General features: G+C 43.0%; 1 protein-coding gene across 1 annotated transcript in view; it reads right to left on the bottom strand.

Annotated features, from left to right (window-relative positions):
- LOC137438074 (sodium channel protein type 1 subunit alpha-like) overlaps window positions 1-13,829 on the bottom strand; it is a 259,043-nt gene that overhangs the window by 78,437 nt on the left and 166,777 nt on the right.

Raw genomic sequence — 13,829 nt, 5'->3', positions numbered from 1 at the left:
GGAATGAAGGAGTGAAGGTGAGCAGAGAGTCTTGATTTTGGCAGTTTAACCATAAGAGGGTTGCAGGCAGATCTTGTGCGACCTGTAGGAATATTTGGGGGACAGAGCCCAGAGAGAGCTGGGGGAGCAAGGCCGGAGAGGAGTCGATAGAAGACAGAAAGACCACCAACCTGCCTGCGGTGAGTAAGTATAAGGCCCTCGGAGTTAACTTCATCGCGGGAGATTGCAATGATTTTGAAAGCTTTGGTTTCAACAGCGTGAAGTCGAGCTAGGTGTGAGGCAGGAGCACCAGCCCAGAGGGGAGAGCAGTATTCCATTGAGCTGCAGAAAGCCAAGTATGTGGTGAGGAGCTCAGGTGTGCCAAGGAAGGACTTCGCACGACAGAGGATGCCCAGTCGGCGACTGGCTTTGGAGGCCAGATTTGAAATGTGGTTTTCCCAGGAAAGATCATGGCAGATAGTGAGACCCAAAAGCTTGAGTGACAGAACTTCTTGGAGAGGATTATTCAGAAAGTGGATGGGAGGGTTGTCCAGTCGGTCTTTTCGGAGAGACATAGTAAGAGTGTGAGATTTGTCAGGATTGAAGATGGCGGTCGAACATGATATGGCGGTCAAACCACATGACCGATGACCTCATCTTTTTTTTTTTTCTCCACCAATTTATCCCGAGATGATGCTCAAGAAATTTCATCTTGATCGGATGAAGTTTTGTATTTGTCGAATTATGACGTCATAATGAAGGCACCTATTGCATCATCATTAACATATTTTATTCCCCATGAAGAGTTCTTTACAATGAGCCATATCTCAATTTTTCTATGCAGTGCTTTCAGAGATATAGAGGTGCAAAGTGTTTTGGTTTTTCCAAGATGGCGCCCGTACCACGTGACTGATTGCGTCATAGTTATCATTCAAAATTCTACAGGTGGAGGTGCACCAATGGTGAAAATTTCCTGTCAATTGGACCAACGGTTGCAGAGAAAATCAAATTTATTCTATGTGGACAAACAAACAAACAGACAGACAGACAGACAGACAGACGGACTCAAATGCAATACCCTCTCCTCTGGCGAGGGTAAACATGGTGGATAAGGCAGAAGGATTTCAATTGAAAGATAATATATACCTTGGTTTCACATTGGAATTGTGACAAAAAATTTTTTTGAAACACTCATTTAGCTGCGTCTCAATGGGTTTGAAAGTATAAGAGTAGCAGCTGAAACCCAAATGCAATGCAGGTTCTTCCTGATGACTCTTTGTTTGCTCTTTGCTTGTTGCGCTTTTGCTTACTCCAATGCAGTAGTTGGCCTTTCATTTGAATATGTGTCAAAATAATTGATTTGAAAAGTCAAAATACTCCTTTATAGTATTTATCCAAAGTTGGGAATGTTTCATTTGACAAAAGGGCCTCTTCGCTGTGCAAGCAGGTACATTAGTGGGAGTGGAGTGGATTATGCCCTGATAGAGTATGAGATCTTTGGTGTGACCACTGTACAGGCCACTGTGTTGAATGGAACACATTATGCCCGCTCACGGGCATACCTATTGTTGCTGAAGTGATCAAAACTATTATGTGGAAGTTTTTCTGAGAGAATAATCAATGTGATGGTTTCCATGATGTCTTCATGGAATAACCGCAAATGACATCCCATCACCCCTGTCATGTGACCAGATCCTCAGCTCTCATTGGTGTTCGTTTGAGGGGACATGCGGACATACAAACACTGTTCTAGACGGCTTTGCCCTATGGGCTACACCGCCGTAAAAATGAGATGCAAATGTAAGATATCAGGGGTGGCATACTCAGTTTTTTTGCAAGTGCGAAGCAGAATGCCACAATTATTCTTGAAATTATACACCGCGATGAAAGAAGTTGATGTGGGTGCGTGTAATATTTTCTGTAATTAATTTGGATAAATTCCCCTACCTGGATATATACGAAACTATTTGCTGATACTTTGAGTATAGGTATGCAATAAATAAAATTCATCAGATGTCTGTCTGTCCACGTTTTTTGGAAAGACCGCTGGGTCGACAACCACCAAATTTAGCACACAGACCAAGTCCGACCTGGAGATTGTCCTAAGGGTATTTTCATCCACCACCTCGCCTTAAAAGACCCGAACACCCCAACCCCCCACCCCCTCTCTTTTTGCATGCCCGAGAGATTAGATTACATGCTTGAGAGAGGACTTTTTACATGCTTGTTAGATTATACCGCTTAAAACTCCAAAGAACCAAGAGACCCTTGAAGACCCCAAACACCATTAAGAAACTTTAAAACGCCGAATACCCCAAAGACCATTTGGACTCCAAATATCCCTGAGACTCTTAAGACACTTAAGACTCTGAAGATACTTAAGACCCCTGAAGACCCCTTTACCCACTGGGCTCACCTCAACTCACTATTTTATATAAACGCAAACCGGAATCACCTCAACACACCATTTTAAACAAACCCTCCTGCCCCCCACCTCACCGGCTCTCCTGCCCCCATCTCAGTTTCCTCCCTGCCTCCCCCCCCCCCCCCCCCCCCCACACACTCCGGCAGATCCCCAGCACCCCCGGCCACCATTTGCATGCATTGATCCTATCAGTCAGTGCAAGTGTCGCTTTGATGCTTTTAATATAGCTTTTAATGTCCCCTCCCTTCTCCGCCAACCCTCCCCCTTCCACAGATCTACCGACGTCCCTGTTCTCGACTGTTGTTGTGCTTGTGTGCTTCCCTCTCTCTCTCCCAAGAGAAAACTCTTGTCTCCTGCTCCCTTCATTGTATGTTTTATGTGTCTGTGCATGTTTTCATGTTTAATGTGTTAGCTCTTATGCGAGCCTCGTATCTGTATACAAAAAAAATGCATCATTATTTGACCACCCCCCCTCCGCCCCCCTCCGCCCCACGGGAGACGGGGCTTTGCAATTGCTGGCTTGTGTGTGTGTGTGTGTGTGTGTGTGTGTGTGTGTGTGTGTGTGTGTGTGTGTGTTTCCATGCCATAACTTTTTTACTATTTGAGCTTTTATCATCAAATTTTCAACAAACCATTATTATGTAAACATGGAGAAAAAAATTAAAATTTGGGTCAAAATATGAAAGGGCAAAGTCATAGTAACTATAAAAAGCCCTTATTAACCGCACCACAGGGCATCAAGTGCAAGACCATTCCTCTCCCCCTCTCCCACCACCCGTTTTTTAAAAATCGTCCCCGTGTTTCTTTATTTATTTACCATTGAGTTTCAGTGTGTCTGTCCAGGCCATAAACTTGTTTTACCAATTCAGCTTTTGTCATCAAATATTCAACAAACCCTTATTATGAGAATGTGGAGAACACAAATTAATAAAATGTACAAATTTTTTGAACTGTCATTTTCGTCAAGTTTAGTTTGAATACAAAGCGGACGTGGACAGGCTTAGCATTTTGAGATGCTTCCTAGTTTTATTACATAAGAAAGTTGCTAAAATTATCCAATAAAGTCTGTTATCTTTTTTTAGCCAGGCCTTCTTGGAAATAGTTAAACTACTGTTCCAATCATTAAGATAAAGGTATATTTGAGCTTCTTAACCTCAAAAACCTACGCTTTTGACACCACAATAATTATCTTTCCCCGTGCATTCTATCCAGAGACAAAGTATGCACCGAAAAAACATCTTTCGTGGAAAATGGCACCTACTAAATTAACGTCCTGGAGTTGAAATGTACACCCAAACGTTTTTGTCTGGAATTAGACAGACTTCGTGTTGTCTGTCTAAGGTTGAAATGTGTACTCAACACAAAATTAAATTCTCTGTACAGTACACAAAAATATTTTTTTTACGGCGGTATAGTGCAAAACTCGTGCTATTGGGATCACAGGGTTACATCACACCGTACTCTTCACTGATGGTTCGTCCAGTGTCGACAAATATCCTTGCAACTGACATACAAGTACACTGATAGATGCTAACGTCTTTGTTTTGTAAGTGATTTATGTGTAAGTTCTACAGTTGTGGCCAAAAATATTGGCACCCTTACACTTTTTTCAAATAACTCACAATTTTCTCTAAAAAGAAGTTGAAATTGACAAAAGTATTTGGTCTCCACAATTCTTCATTTCACTGTTAATATTACAGAACCTTTGTTTTTGATTTAGAATTCAATATAACCTATTAAATCAGAAAATAACTAGAACAATGCGACTGTGTCGCCAATATGCCTCCGTATAGTCCCACAACGGGATCCATCACTCTGCATATGCCATCACTCTGCATAAGATGCCATCACTCTGCATATGTATGGGTAAGGGATCACGTTTGTGAAGTTTCGTGTTGATCGGATAAGGTAAGTTTTTCTATCCAAGATGGCTGCCAAACCACGTGACCTATGACATCATCATTTTCAATCTATATGCAACAGTGCTGTTAGATGATATTTGTAAAATTTCGCATCAATAGGGTGAGTGGTTTCAGATATAATTATTTAATATTTTCCTTCAATCCAATATGGCTGCCAAACCATGTGACCTATGATGTCATAAATTTAATATTTCAATACAAAATTGGTCATAGATCATGTGCATGCAATTTCAGATTTTTAGGATAAGGAATTCGATTAAAACATTTTTGGCTGGTATACCACTTCACCTATGATGTCATCATTATCATGCTTTTGTTCCCCATTGGGAGTACTTGACAATGTGCCAAGTTTCAATTTTTTCCATTCAGCGGTTTCTGATAAATAATTCTTTAATTATTTGCTTTTAATCCAAGATGGCTGTCATACCACGTGACCTATGACATCACAATTATTATAAAACATTCTGCATGGGTGTCACTCCTACCCTGAAAGTTTAGTTTCAATCGGACAAATGGTTGGTGAGAAAAACGAGGTTTAGCCCGTACAGACAGACGTACAACCCGAAAACATAATGCCTCCGGCGACCTTGTTGGCGGAGGCATAAGAAAAACATCCAGACAAACAGATAAACAGACAAACATATAAAAAAACATTAAAACTAGAACAATGCGAGTGTGTCGCAAAATATGCCTCCGCATAGTCCCACAACGGGTAGATGCCATCACTTTGCATATGTATGGGGAGGGGATCACGTTTAGTGAAGTTTCGTGTTGATCGGATATGGTTAGTTTTTCTATCCAAGATGGCTGCCAAACCACGTGACATATGACATCATTTTCAAACTATATGCAACAGTGCTGGTAGATGATATTTGTAAAATTTCGCATCGACACGGTGAGAGGTTTCAGAGATATAATTATTTAATATTTTCCTTCAATCCAATATGGCTGCCAAACCATGTGACCTATGATGTCATGAATTTAATATTTCAATACAAATCGGTCATAGATCATGTCCATGCAATTTAAGACTTTTAGGATAAGGAAGTCAATTAAAAACATTTTTGGCTGGTATACCACTTCACCTATGTCATCATCATTACCATGCTTTTGTTCCCCAATGGGAGTACTTGAAAATGTGCCAAGTTTCAAATTTTTCTATTTAGCGGTTTCCGAGAAATATTTATTTAATTATTTGCTTTTAATCCAAGATGGCTGCCATACCACGTGACCAATGACGTCACAATTAATATTAAAACATTCTGCATGGGTGTCACTCCTACCCTGAAAGTTTTGTCTCAATCGGACATATGGTTGCTGACAAAAACAAGGTTTAGTCCGTACGGATGGACGTACGTACCGACAACCAAAAACATAATGCCTCCGGCGACAAAAGAAATGGCATTGACAAAATTATTGACACCCTCGACTTCATATTTGGTAACACGGCCTTTGGACAAAAGAACTGCAGTCAAGCTCTTTCTGTTGCCATGAATGAGCTTCCTCCACCTCTCTACTGGCAATTTGGCCCACTCTTCTTGTGCAAACTGCTCCAGTTCTCCCAGATTTAAAGGGTGCCTTCTTCCAACTGCTGCTTTCAGATCTCCTCACAGGTGTTCAATGGGATTTAGATCTGGACTCATTGCTGGCCACTTCAGAACAGTCCAGCGTTTTGTCTTGAACCATTCCTGGGTGCTTTTTGAAGTGTGTTTGGGGTCATTTTCCTGCTGCAAGACCCATGACCTTCGACAGAGACCCAGCTTTCTGACACTGGGCTCAACATTGCGCTCCAGAATGCCTTGGTAATCTCCTGATTTCATGATGACATGCACACAGTCAAGGCACCCAGTGCCAGAGGCAGCACAGCAACCCCAAAACATCACTGAACCTCCTCCATGTTTGACTGTAGGGAAGATTTTCTTTTGTTTGAAGGCTTCATTTTGTTTTCTGTAAACATAGAGATGATGCGCTTTACCAAAAAGCTCTAATTTGGTCTCATCTGTCCACAGGACATTCTCCCAGAATGATTTTGGCTTGTTCAGGTATATTTTGGAAAACTCCAGTTGGGCTTTCTCATGTCTCTCTCAGCAGTTGGGCCCTCCTGGGTCTCCTGCCATAGAACCCCCTTTCATTGAGTTGGTGACAGATGGTGTGAGTTGAAACTGTCTTACCTTGTGTTTGAGGTCAGCTTGAATCTGTTTGGCAGTTGATCGAGCTGCTTTCTCCACCATTCGAACAATTCTTCGCTGCAATCGTCGATCAAGTGTTCTCTCGTGGCCACGTCCAGGGAGGTAGGCGACAGTGCCATGGGCCTAAAACTTCCTGATAACATTGCGTACGGTGGACACAGGAACATCAAGGTATCTGGAGATGGACTTGTAGCCTTGAGATTGTCCATGGTTGGCTACAATCTTGTGTCTGACCTCCTCTGATTTTCTTTCTTTTTTCCATGCTCATCACGGTACACACAGTGACACAAAACAGCAGAATTACTCCTTTTCTCCACTCAAACTGGTTGAATGAGTGATTTTTATAATGCAGGTACCTGCAAACTCATCACAGGTGAGTTCAATTCCAAAGTAAAGGAGAATCACCTGCTGGAAATGTCACTATTTATAACAACTTCTAAAAGGTGCTAATAATATTGTCCAGGCCATTTTAGGATTTCTGTGTGGAATAAGCTAAGATTTAGTAATTCTTTCTGATTTTTTAACTCACCTGGAACGAAGTTCAGGGGAGCTTATGCGATGGCGCGTTGTCCGTCCGTCAGTCAGTCAGTCAGTCCGTCCATTAGTCCATCCGTCAGTCCGTCCTTCCGTAAATATTTGAAACTTCTTCTCCGAAACCGCTGATGGGATTGCGAACAAATTTGGCACAAATGAAATTTGTTGTGTTGTGACTAAAGTTTGTTCATGGCATTAAAAAAAAAAAATTGGATCGAAGGGGGTTTACCGGGGTCAAAGTGGATCCAGGTTTGACCCCCTAAAATAGGAATTTGCATTTTCCTCTGAAACTACACACACTATTTCCATGAAACTTGACCACAATCTTCATCACCCGTGATGTACCAAAGTTGTTTCATGGCACTAAGAAAATCCAAGTCTAAGGAGGTCCCCAGGGGTCAAAATGGGTCCAGGTTTGACCCCCCAATATAGGTATTGGCTTTCTTTTCTGAAACTACAAGCACAATTGTGATGAAACTTGACCCCAACCTTCACCACCCATGCTGTACCAAAGTTTGTTCATGGCATTATAAAAATCTGCCCCTTTTGTGGGTCTCCAGGGGGTTGCCCCCCAAAATAGGTATTTCCTTTCTTCTCAGAAACTACACACACGATTTCGATGAAAATTGACCACAACCTGCACCACACGTGATGTACCAAAGTATGTTCACGGCATTTTAAAAATCTGCCCCTTTAGGGGTCTACGGAGGGGGTGGGGGTGGGGAGGGTTGTCCCCCAAAGTAGGTATAAGCTTTCTTCTCAGAAACTACACACGAAATTTCGATGAAACTTCACCACAACCTTAATCACCCAAGATGTACCAATGTTTGTTCAAGACATTAGAAAAATTGGGGTCTTAGGAGGTATATGGGGTTGGAGAAGGGGGAGGTTGCCCCTCAAAATAGGTATTTTTTTCTTTGTTTGTTTAAAGTCTTATGATAATGTTAGTATGATTCTACATGCTGCCCTGTCTTATAGCAACCATTGAAATTGGTTTAAAATACTCCTAGTCGGTGCAGTATACTGTTTATTATACCAGGTGAGCACCAGGGGTATTGCCCCCGTTTTGTTTTGTTCCACTGCAAACCAAACAAATACATATGTGGATACCAAAAGATTTTTTTAATTTCAACAATTTTCTGGAAGAAATGGTGCATTATTTGAAAAAAGTGCAAGGGTGCCAACATTTTTGGTCACGACTGTATATCAATTTGATCAATACCTTCCTTGTTCACCCCTCTCCCCTTCTCTCCCCACATACGAGGATGTTTCTCATCTTTCCATTTTCCCCTGACTCCTAAGTTTTTTTCTCCATCTCCATCATGGCAACTAACAGGGTTGGCGGCAGGAAGGGCATCAGGCCATAAAAATTGCTTCAAAAAGGGGACCACGGTGCCCAAAAAAAGGCCAACCCCTGCTCTGCGGGGAAAAATGGCCTCTAAAGGTGGTTCTGCCTCACTCTACCTCCACTCCACCTCCCTCCTTTCCCTTTCTTATAATCACATCCCTTCTCTTCCTTTTCTCAATTTTAATTGTCGCAATTTATCCCCACTCCCAAGTCTCCCAACTCATGCATAACAACAACACAACAACATGCATTTTAAGGCCATTTTCCCTGCTAGAGCGGGGGTTAGCCTTGCGGTCCCCATGACAATCTTCTCCATTTTGCCCTATTTTCTGCATCTCTCCTTGTTAACCCCCTTGCCCGCATTTCTTCTTCCACCACATTTAGCCAAGTCTTTCTCGGTCTTCCCCGTCCTCTACTTCCTTCTACATTAATTTCCATCACTCTTCTCAACCAGTCACTTTCATCCTTCCTCAACACATGACCAAACCATCTCAACCTGTTCCTCTTCACAGCATCAATCACAGGCAATATTCCCATCATCTTTCGCAATTCATCATTTGTCTTCCTCTCTCTCAACGATACTCCGCACATCCATCGAACCATTCGCATTTCCACCCTTTCCAGCCTTCGTTGCTGCTCTACGTTCATTACCCATGTCTCACTCCCATAAAGACATCCCAACTCATGCATACACGGTGATAATTACGTAAGGGCTTCAAAGAGATTTTAATTTTGTTCGCTTTCATTTGGACAGTTGCTCTTCAATGTTTTTGCTTGTGTAATTTATACTATGACTGGCAGTCACGCATCATGCTGACTTTTGAGATATTTATTCAGTGCTTTTTGTAGTTGAATAGGACAGGTCTTTTGTCATGGAAATTTTTTCCCGGTGCTTGAACACGTAAATAGTGTTGGTTTATTTGGCACCTAAAAATCTCACCCCAATCCTCCTTCTGAGCTGGCAGGATGGCCTAGCTAGAGGTCCGTCTAGCATGGGTTCCAATCCCGACCCAGCTATAAACTGTTATCCTGGTGTTTCACAGCTAAGGTAATTAATCAATGTGTTTGCCCGTCCCTCGGCTGAATGTTAAACTAGGTGTCCCATCTGTCGACATTAGTTGGTGGACATTAAAGACCCGACGGTGTCCTTCACGAAGAGTAGATGAGCTATCGGCAGCACCCTGAACAAATTACAAATTCTTGCCCTAACTACTGCGGGGAAGGCAATGGCAAACGACCCAACACATAACCCTTGCGAAGAAACTGCTTTGGCAGCACCGATGCTCTACAACAGAGTACGGTACATCACAGTCAGAATCCTCCTTCTCTCCCCCTCATTCACTTATCGCCATTCCCTTTTCGCCTTTTTGTCCCATCTCTCCCCACTCTTTGCAAAACCAAACTCCTGCTTTGCTGCCAAATTTGAAGCATTTTATGCAAGGATGACTTTTTGTCGAATCCATGGTGTGGCATAAACGATTTTATTTTCCCACGATGCCGAAGAACCTGCATCTTCGTTCTGCAATAATCTTGCAGACTGTACCAGCTACAAAGCTAAAACGATGGAATAACTGTTATTAAATTGCACGTGCAGCTGTACCAGCACCGTGCAATTAGAAGCTCATTTTAGCAGGACGTGCAGGGCCTTCAGAGAGTATTCACACCACTTTACTTTTTCACATTTTGTTGTGTTACAGCCTGAACTTCAAATGGATAAATATATAATTTTTGTCACCAATCTACAAAAAATACCACATAACAGCAAAGTGAAAACATGTTTTGAGAATTTTTTACAAATTAATTCAAAACTACAATGGCACTCGGTAGAGTAGTACACAGCTCAGCCAGGCTGAACAGTTTACGTTTCATATCCCACTGATAGGTCGGATCTGGATCCAGACTTGAAACAAAAGCGAATCGGCTTGTTTTTGTCACTTACCCAACTCATTCACTAAATTTTGTCATAATCGGTCCACAGCTTTTTCAAATATTATGTTATATATCCTTTTTGGACCTATCACTCAATGGTGAAGAATCACTTGCAATTAATTTTTTTATCGTATCCAGATCTTCACCAAAATCAAATGGATTCGTCCTTGTCATACACCCAACCTGTCCACCAAGTTTTGTCCGAATCTATCCATAACTTTTAGACATAGTGCAATATATCAGTTTTAGTCATATCACTGAATGGTGAAGAACGACTCAAAAAATTATCATTATCCAGATGTGAATCTACACCAAAATTGAATCAATTCCTCCTTGTCACAAAAGCAACTTGTCCACCAAGTTTCGTCCAAATCCGTCCACAACTTTTTGAGATATTGTGCTATATATCGTTTATTCCCTTATCTCTCAATGGTGAAGAATTACTTTAACAATTCTCAGATCCGGATCTTCGTCAAATTCTAATCGTTTCACCCTTGTCATGCACCCAACCTCTCCACCAAATTTAATCCGAATCCATCAACAACTTTTTGAGATATCCTGTTCACAAACAGACAGAAAGAGACAGAGGTGAAAACATAACCACCATTCACCTTTGGTGGCATAGGTAATACAATAACAACAACAACATGCATTTTAAAGGCCATTTCCCCTACTAGAGCGGGGGTTAGCCTTGCGGTCCCCATGACAATCTTCTCCATTTTGCCCTATTTTCTGCATCTCCCCTTGTTAACCCCCTTGCCCGCATTTCTTCTTCCACCATCTTTAGCCAAGTCTTTCTCGGTCTTCCCTGTCCTCTACTTCCTTCTACATTCATTTACATCACTGTTCTCAACCAGTCACTTTCATCCTTCCTCAACACATGACCAAACCATCTCGACCTGTTCCTCTTCACAGCATCAATCACAGGCTCTATTCCCATCATCTTTCGCAATTCATCATTTGTCTTCCTCTCTCTCAACGATACTCCGCACATCCGTCGAACCAATCACATTTCCACCCTTTCCACCCTTCGTTGCTGCTCTACGTTAATTACCCATGTCTCGCTCCCATAAATCATAACACTTCTCACACATGCAGCATACACCTTTCCCTTCAGCTTCAACGACACTCCCCTCCTCGTTAGCACGCCACTCAGTTCACGAAACTTCTTCCATGCACATCTCACTCCAGCAACCGTTGCCGAGTCTGTTCCACCTTCTCTATTCAGCATGTCTCCTAAGTAACAAAATGTTTTCACACCTTCCAGCTTCACGCCGTCTCCAAGATCCAACTCAACATTTCCTCCATCTGCAGCTCCCTCTGTGCACACCTTACATTTGAATGTAGCTGCCACACTGGTTAAAGACCCTCTCAGACCACTACATTTTTGATGAACCCACTCAGCGCACATTGTACATTGAATGGAGTTCACTCCGACACCCTTCCTACACACAGCACAGGGCCACTTCCCAGTTCTTTCAACCTCACCACATGCTTTACCACTTGCCATCACCTTCGTCTTTCCGATATTCACCTTCAGACCTTTTGTCTCCATACATTCCTTCCACTTGTTCATCTTTTCCTTCAGTCCATCCATACTTTCCGCAATCAACACCAGATCATCTGCATACAACAACTCCCACGGTAAACCCTCCTTTACGTTCTGAGCCAGCACCTCCATCACAGCTACAAATAGTAGTGGACTTAGTACCGACCCGATGCACTCCCACCTTCACATCAAACTCACCACTGTTCCCGTCCTTCGTCCTTACAGCTGTGCGCGCTCTTTTGTACATTGCCATCACTACTCTGATCAACCATTCCTCCACTCCTAACTTCATCAATGCCCATGTCAATACTTTGCGTGGAACCCTATCGAATGCTTTCTCCAGATCAACAAACCCAAGAAACAACTTCTTCCTCTTCTCCATGTACTTCTCCTGCAACTGCCTCACAATGAAAAGCGAGTCTGCCGTTCCTCTTCCTGGCATAAATCCAAACTGCATTTCGTCGATCTTCACTTTCTTCCTTATCCTCCTCTCCAACACCCTTTCCAATACCTACCTTCATTCCATGCTCCAATAACTTTATCGCTCGGTACGAGCCACACTCCAGAGGGTCACCTTTCCCCTTGTATAGAGGGACGAGGGTACTCAGTTCCCAATCCACTGGAATGCGGCCTTCTTTCACCACCAGATCACAGATCTCTGTCATTCTCTTCACACCCCAACTTCCTGCTGCCTTCAACATATCTCCCACAACTCCCGTCGGCCCTCCCGCTTTTCTACCCTTCATTGCTTTTATCGCTTCCTCAACTTCCTTCTCAGTTATCTTCTCTGCCGGTCCTAAAACTGGGTTATTCTCTATGTTTCCATCCTATTCATTCTCTGTATTCAACAGCATTTCCATATATCTTTTCCATCTTCCTTTAATTCCATCTGGGTTGACAACGATTTGTCCCACTTCATCCTTCAAGCAACTCACCCCCATCACATCACACCTCTCTTTCGCTATCTGCTTTGCAATCCGGATGACTGCTTTCTGACCCTCTTCCGAATCCAAGCGTTCTCCGAACATTTTCCTACATGTCTCCTGCGCCTTTGCCACCTCTTTCTTTGCAGCCTTCCTAGCTGCCTTATAACTTTCATGCTCTGCTGTTTCTGCTCCCGTACCCTTCGCCTTCTGCCACTCCTTGAACTTCTTCCTCTTCTCGTCAATCCTCTTTCCAACTTCATCATCCCACCACCATGTTTCCGAGTGCCTCGGTGGTCCTTTTGTCCATCCACATACCTCACCAACGGCTCCCAACAGACTAGCTTTCATTGACATCCAACCACTTTCAAGCTCAACCACATCATCCTCGACCCTACTCAGCCTCTCTTTTAATGCCTCCCTTACTGTCACCTCTTTCAACCTCCACACCTTCATTCTCGGTTGGTACTTCACCCGCCGAGCTCTCCCCGCACCTTTCACCCTTATGTCGCAGACAACCAAGTGGTGCTGTGAAACAGCCTCCTCCCCCAGGATCACCTTTGTGTCCCGGAGGTGCCCCCTATCTCGCCGACGCACCATCAGGTAGTCAACGGTTGTCGTCGACCCACCTGACGTGTATGTAACAAGCTTATTATCCTCTTTCTGGAACTGAGTATTACAAATCAACAAATCAGCTCCATCAGCAAACTCCAAAATCCTTTCACCTTCTCCATTTCTCACACCATATCCGTAACCCCCATGAACTCCGTCAAAACCATCCATACTCCTTCCCACATGTCCATTTAGGTCTCCTCCTACCACAACAACTTCCTCATCTTTCACGTTTTCCATCAGCTTCTCTATCGCACACCAGAACTTGTCCTTCTCTTCATCGCTTCGACCAGCCTGCGGAGCATATCCCGAGATGACGTTCACCAAGAGCTTTCCAATCGTCATTTTCACCATCATCAACCTCTCACTCACTCTAGTCACACTCACCACACTGTCTACACACTCCTCAGAAAACAGGA

Source organism: Myxine glutinosa, chromosome 12 (genome assembly GCF_964187855.1).
Source record: "Myxine glutinosa chromosome 12, kmMyxGlut1.1, whole genome shotgun sequence".
In the NCBI taxonomy this organism is placed as follows: Eukaryota; Metazoa; Chordata; class Myxini; order Myxiniformes; family Myxinidae; genus Myxine; species Myxine glutinosa.
The sequence above is the reverse complement of the archived record's forward strand: the minus strand, read 5'-3'. Positions and strand labels throughout refer to the sequence as shown.